Source organism: Cydia fagiglandana, chromosome 12 (genome assembly GCF_963556715.1).
Source record: "Cydia fagiglandana chromosome 12, ilCydFagi1.1, whole genome shotgun sequence".
Classification (NCBI taxonomy): domain Eukaryota; kingdom Metazoa; phylum Arthropoda; class Insecta; order Lepidoptera; family Tortricidae; genus Cydia; species Cydia fagiglandana.
The window spans coordinates 5,387,281-5,395,107 of record NC_085943.1 but is presented as its reverse complement, the minus strand read 5'-3'; positions in this window follow the sequence as shown (position 1 = coordinate 5,395,107).

Below are 7,827 nucleotides of genomic sequence, written 5' to 3'. Positions count from 1 at the left end.
ATTAAGCAAGCTCCACATCAGTACCACAAGAAGGAACATTTTTGTTTTATAATTGTGATGTTTTACTCTTAAGGGAAGGAGGTTCCCTGAGCAAAACTTCACAATTTGATAAATAAACTGATATTATGAATATAAATTTTCGGCCTTTCAACGGTGGCGTTGTCGTGGCCGATATGTTCTAATCCCAACAAAAACATTACATGTAAAAAGATGCAAGTCTCGCAAAGCAGTTCTTCTACTGCTAAAAAGTTTTTAGATGTAATGTAAAACCAAGTGTGCTATTTTAATCAGTAGGTACCTACCGGCGGGGGTGTCAACAGAACTCGATTTCTACTGACTTGCCTATTTCAAAACCGTATCAATATTAGATATCTTTATACATATAAGTACATATAATGACTTCTGGAAATGTCACGGTGTATAAAGGCAAGAATATTCATCATATGCGTCAACTTCCTAAAAAATATAACAATTGCTTCACCACTTTGTCAAATCAAAAATTAATTTAGACATATTTCACATCAGGACAGAATGTGGAGCCAGCTTTACAAAGCGGCTAATAGCGCGTGCCGCATAAACAACATATAATGTCTCTAGCTATATAACTCTGACTCTTAATTACGGAATAGAACTAATTCCAATTTTATTGCGGAACATCTACAAATACACCGAAATAGATAATTTCTTTAGAGATGTTAAATGCCAACCACACGGGGAGCTGCATATCATAAATAATTGTCATAATATTATTATTGAGATCTTCGAATATAATTACATTCTTACAAAACTTATACGATAAAATTTCATAGTTTGTCATTTAAAACACTTCCACACTACTAAGAAGCAGGAATCAGTGTGCTACAGATGGCATTTCAGAAGTCTAATGGCTCCTCTACACGATGGGCCAACGCCGGTCACTCCAAGGGACGCATTTATGCGTTAGAGGGAGCAATTGATATTGCTATCTCATTCTACCGCATGGCTGCGTCCCTTGGAGTGGCCGGCGTTGGCCCATCGTGTAGAGGAGCCATAAGATTAGTGCAATGGCATAATCGCATAGAAAGTAAGTATAAGTAGGTCACCATGTAGTACATACGTATACCTAGTACCAACTAGTACATATTTGGAAGAACAATAATTGTAGATTGTTAACCAAGGGTAGGCGTGGGGCTCACTCCGCGATTTTGGTCACTTTGCTACAGGTAGCTAAAAGTACGTCCGTTCCACACCAATTTTGGTGGCTAGCCATAGGCCGCGCTTCTGTACCTAGTACTATTATTTATTCTGTGCCAAGGGACAAAAGTGAACCATTTCACTTAAAGATATTCGACATATACATATATATATATATATATTATATATATATATATATATATTATATATATATATATATATATATATATATAAATGCAAGTGTCCTGACTGACTGACTGACTGATTCATCAACGCAGAGCCGAAACTACAAAAGCCAGAAAGTTGAAATTTGCACACCAGATTGCATTTATAAAGTGTACAAGAGATAAGAAGCGATTTTGAGAAATTCAACCCCTAAGGGGGTTAAAAAGGGGATGAAAGTTTGTATGGGGTTAAAGTTTTCTTTTAAGCTAGGAATTTGAAACTTCGTAAAAAGATATATTATTAAAATACAAAAAAACTAATTTCAGCGTTTTTGAAAATTCATCCCGTAAAATGGTGAAAAAGGGGTTGAAAGTTTGTATGGATATCAAAAAAAATTTCAAGTGGTGGACATAAATCTTTGTATTTAGGGACATTATTAGAAGACAGGAAAAGTAATTTCAGCGTTTTGTAAAATTCATCCCCTAACAGGGTTAAAAAGGGGTTGAAAATTTTAATCCATTACAAATGCTTTGAAACTTCGTAGAAAGGCATAATAGCCGATTACAAAAAAAGTGATTGCAACGTTTTTGGAAATTCAACCCCTAAGGGGGTTAAAAAGGGGATGAAAGTTCGTCTTCGGGTGCAAATTTTATTTTAAGTTAGGAACCTGAAACTTTGTAAAAAAGTATCAAATTCAAATACAAGAAAACTAATTTCAGCGTTTTAGAAAATTCATATCCCAAGGTGGTGAAAAAGGGGTTGAAAGTTTGTATGTATATCAAAAAAATTTTCGAGCGCGGGACTTGAATCTTTGTATTTGGGGATATTATTAGAAGACAATAAAAGTAATTTCAGCATTTTGTAAAATTCATCCCCTAACAGGGTTAAAAAGGGGATGAAAGTTTGTATGGGGTTAAAGTTTTCTTTTGAGCTACGAATTTGAAACTTCGTTAAAAGATATATTATTAAAATACAAGAAAACTAATTTCAGCGTTTTTGAAAATTCAACCTCTAAGGTGGTGAAAAAGGGGTTGAAAGTTTGTATGGATATCAAACATTTTTTTGAGTGTGGGACTTGAATCTTTGTATTTAGGGATATTATTAGAAGACAGAAAAAGTAATTTCAGCGTTTTGTAAAATTCATCCCCTAACAGGGTTAAAAAGGGGTTGAACGTTGGAATCCATTACAAATGGTTTTGAAACTTCTTAGAAAGGCATAATAGCCGATTACAAAAAAAAGTGATTGCAACGTTTTTGGAATTTCAACCCCTAAGGGGGGTTAAAAAGGGGATGGAAGTTCGTCTGCGGGTGCAAATTTTATTTTAAGCAAGGGACTTGAAACTTTGTAAAAATGTTTTAAATTAAAATACAAGAAAACTCATTTCAGCGTTTTTGAAAATTCATCCCTTAAGGTGGTGAAAACGGGGTTTAAAGTTTGTATGGATATCATGCATTTTTTCGAGCGCGGGATTTGAATCTTTGTATTTGGGCATATTATTAAAAGACAATAAAAGTGATTTCAGCGATTTGTAAAATTCATCCCCTAACAGGGTTAAAATGGGGTTCAAAGTTTGAATCCATTACAAATGCTTTGAAACTTCTTAGAAAGACATAATAGCCGATTACAAAAAAAAGTAATTGCAACGTTTTTGGAAATTCAATCCCTAAGGGGGCTAAAAAGGGGATGAAAATTCGTCTTGGGGTGTAAATTTAATTTTAAGCTAGGAACTTTAACTTTTTGGAAAAAAAAGGTAATAAATTAAAAAAACTAAAAAAAAAAAACTAATTTAAGCATTTTTGAAAATCATCCCCCAAGGTGGTGAGAAAGGGGTTGAAAGTTTGTATGGAGATCAGGTATTTTGTGAGTGCGGAATGCGGAACTTGAATCTTTGTATAAGGGCATAGGTGCCTATTATGAGAATACAAGAAAAGTAATTTCAGCAACCAACATCAAAATCCACTTGACTTAAAACTTCATACAACTTGCTAAAAAAGAAAAGTACTTAATTTCAACATTGCTTGGATATGAAAATTATAGGTACTAAAGATGTAAAATGTTGAAGATAAGATTCCACGCGGACGAAGTCGCGGGCAACAGCTAGTATATAATATATATGGCAATTGCCAAGTGACTTGGGTCATAGCCGCAATTCCAAAACCACTAAGGGCCACTTGAACCATCCCACTAACCCGAGGTTAAGCGGTTAAACCGTTAACCCAGTATCAAATTGTATTGGTAACCATGGTATCTCCAGGTTTAACCGGTTAACCCTGGGTTAGTGGGATGGTGCAAGTGGTTTTAGATCAACTAGAGCCTGCGGCAAAATATTTCACGCAGTCAATTTGAAAGTCTTGCTACTAAAATAACTGTAGGCACTTGTAATATTGTAACAACGAAATATTAGCCGTCAAATAACAATAGACGCAAAACATTTAGAAACGTTTTAGATTTATAAAATAGAATGGGAGAAAGGCTAGATGGTTGATCATAATTAATAGTCACTCGATCTCGAGATGTCAAGTTATATCAAGTTCGTGTCGTGTCAACAATCAATAACAAATTGCTCAAAGGTTGACTGTAAGAGATCCCTTCTAGGGATAAGTTCACCTTTGTACATTATATATATTTTGTTTCATTGTAGTAATTTACCCTGGCTTATGTACAATAAAGTGTTTACATACATACATACATACATACATACATACATACAAATCAAATTCAGAAGTTAAAGTTCTAATAGAAACTGAATTGGGGCAAAATCTCGCTGTCTAGCTTTTGGCTGTAAGTTATAGAGTCTTTCACCTGTGCCACTGACCGTCAAACCGGTTTGAAGACGTGTGATATTGAACATCGCTGATCGTCGTCCAACAATTTTTTATTTTATTTTTATTTTATTTTATTTTATTAATAATATCTTTATTTATATCAATAATAACTTTATTTATAAGAGCACTATATTGGAACGATTTCATTAAAACCACTAGATGGATGACAATCGTTGATAGAAACGTTAATCGCAACATAATGTATGGAAATAGTCACAATTGTCATCTTAGGCTCATCGAGACAATACTAAAAACCCCTAAGATAGATAGATAGATAGATAATTTCTTTATTCATACCCACAACATACACGGCATTGAAAAAGTACAAGACAAGAACATGCAAAACAACTTAATTACTATAAAAACTATTAACTATTACACTAAAAAATTATGAAGCCATGTGTCGTGGCACAGAAAAGGCGAACCTAACACAATTAGGTTGCGTTTTTTTATCACAGAGTTCCTAAGGCCACCTCCTGTCTCCATCATTAGATCAGCTCGATGGTACCATAATATTGCATTGTTAGCCGACTTACATACTGTATGCAAATTTTCAGCTTCATCGGAACTCGGGACGTGGGTCAAATTTAAACTTGCAAGATCTAATTACAGACAGAAAACGGGATTTATAAAAGCGCCTTAAATTAAGACTTGTTTAGATTGGCCTGGTTTTCTTGTGATGTTTTACTTTTATTAATGATGTGTAAGTATCAAACCCGTGGTCGCGGCAAACCTCAAAGGCGTTGGCGAGATGACCTTTGATAGGAACTGGTGGGAGACGGGTAAAAACCGACGGGTGGAAAGGGAGGGGGGAGGCATTTGCCCAGCAGTGGGACACTCTAGGCTCATATATATAAATAAAAATAAAAATAAATAAAAGTATCAAAGACTGGTTCAAGAAAGAAATGATTGGCATTACTCCACCGACAAGAGCAAAGCTCTTAAGATATGATGATGATGAAGATGAAGTATCAAAGGACAAAAATTCCACAAGTCCAAACCCACAAACTTTGTTCATTGGGATAACTTCGATAATATTGAAAAATTCAAGTATCTGGCGGAGGCATTTCATACTTTAGCAAAACTTCCGCTGCTGCAATACTTACCTAGTTTTGCTTTCTGTTCTAACAGTACTAACAGTAGAAACTGCTTCTACTTTAGTAGATTGCACCTCATACTATTTTGTATTCGTCCACTATTGTAATCATATCCCGAAAATTTTGTTAATCTGGTATAATCCAAACCCAAGTTGTGAGGGTTCAAAAAAACGGTGAAGCGCTTCGAGAAAAGGTAGGTAGTGCCCTTGCGCTTCGCTTTGCTCGTCTTAACGGTGGCACTACCGTGCCCTCAGATATATCATGAAGATGAGAAACTGGACCCCTATTCGACAAGCGACGTTTGACGTATCGTGTTGATCTCCCGTTGATGTGGGAAAAATCATAAGTTCTCGAATACGTACAATGTCAACATTTGACATTAACAATTCACAGTTAGGGTGACAAGCATGGGCATTATTAACGCGGCGGCTGCCATCACTGCAAGGAAGGTAGTAGGATCCTCCATCCGCATACTCTCCGACAGTAGAGCAGTCTTAATGGCCCTAAAAAGCCATATAATCACATCCAAACTTATACACGAATGCCACGAACGACTAATGGAGGTATGTCAGAACAATAAGATCACCTTACAATGGATCAAAGGACACAGTGGATCCCGAGGCAACGACGCCGCGGACGAGCTCGCCAGACAAGGATCGGGTGCGGGGGCTATTGGCCCGGAACCGATCCTCCCGATACCGTTTAGTAAGGTACGCTCAATGCTGCTGGCACGTACAGTACAAACTACACACAGAACACTGGCTGAACCAAGCTGGATGCAGACAGGCCAAGCAAGCCATGCCTAGCATGAACGGTAAGCTCACAAGGACGCTCCTTCAACTAGGAAAGGTTCGACTGAGTATGGTAACCAGTGTCATAACAGGTCATGGACTTTTTAACAAACATCTTTTTATAACAGGTGTCACAGACAGTCCCCTATGCCGTGGGTGCATGGAGAAAGAAGAAACAGCCTCTCACGTGGTGCTGGAGTGCAGCGGATTGGCCCCATACAGGGCAAAACATCTCGGATCCCCGAGAGACCTCCCCGAGGTCCTACTCAACATCAAAGGTTTGATAGGATTCCTCGAGGAGCTGGGCTGGCAAGACTAGCCCACCCCCTATCACGCAAAATAGGCGCAAGACGTCGAGTTGCGGAAAATCGCCCGCACTACAATACAATACAATAGGGTGACAAGCAAACCAAACCGAACCGCCCTTAGTTTAGAGTTGAGTTTTGGTTGTACCAAATGATATTATCCACCGTTGATGAAATCAACACTCAGTATGCAATAAAATCAACTGTTGATTTGACGTGGATGCGAAATCTGACAGTTGTACGTGTCGAATTTGGCCCCTGATCATAAATTTAGATTTAACCTATAACCTCCAGATTGACAATTGCAGCCTCACCGTTTTGCTTCCGGCTATAGTGCGTCAAGCAAATCTTGTCAGTAGCAATGTAAAGCAAACTAAAGTAGGGCAACACTCAAAGAGTATAGTATTGCGCTAAGAAAAGCAGCAATGTACAATGTACATCGAACCTAAACTTTTTTTCCGCTGAGCGCGCCCTGTTACGTACGTCAATTCAAATTGTCACTCGTGGATTCTCTATTGAAAATGTTTGAAATTGTTATTAAATGGTATGGACGGACAATTTAAAAGCGATGTGTGGTGAATTTGAAGATCTCACAATAAAATTAGAAGTGGAATATGCCGTTAAACAAGAATGTAATGAATAAAATCATTGCTTCAGCAGATAGATGTCCTATTGGATTTTAATCATCATCATCATCATCATTGTTCTTAAGAGCCTAGCTCTTGTCGGTGGAGTATTCGCCATTCCGTTCTCTTCTCTGCTACTGTTTTGAGTTCCTGATACGTCACTACATTAATTATGGATTTTAATATTTTAATAGATTTATCAGTTGGAACTGTAGGCATTGTAGGCACCTTAGCTTTGATTAAGCACAATTTTATTTAATATATTGGTATTTAATGGTGACACAGCAGAAATATCTCTTGAAATAGAATCGATTCAGAATGTAAACAAAGATGATGGCTGTCATTCGCGATCCACATTCCACAGATAAAACACAGATGACACGCGATTTTCGAATTATTCGGACACAGTGTTGCTAACCCGCGATTTTTCAAATTTGCCGCCGTTTGCTACTGACAAGATTTGCTTGACCCAGTATATATTTGCAATTTAGCTTTAAGTTTTTTGTGCCGTTAAATTGGTCAATTTCTGCGTCGAAATTTTGACTGCTACCAGATCCCTTGTTTAGAGGTGGTCCAAGTCATAGAATTAAAGAATTATTTATCACAAAAAAATATGGCACGAGGTCACATTACAAAATATAATTATAAAAAATAAAATTAAACGATTAGCATGCGTTGATAAAAGGAACGGGCTCAGCATAGGTAAGCTGCGTTAGCCATTTCAGTACAATATGGCCGTGCAGCATTGATTTTTAGTCCGTGCCTTCACTGAGCCACATTGATATTAAGAATATTTTTAAATAACAATTTTACTAATTTAACAGAAAAATGAAAAATAAAAATC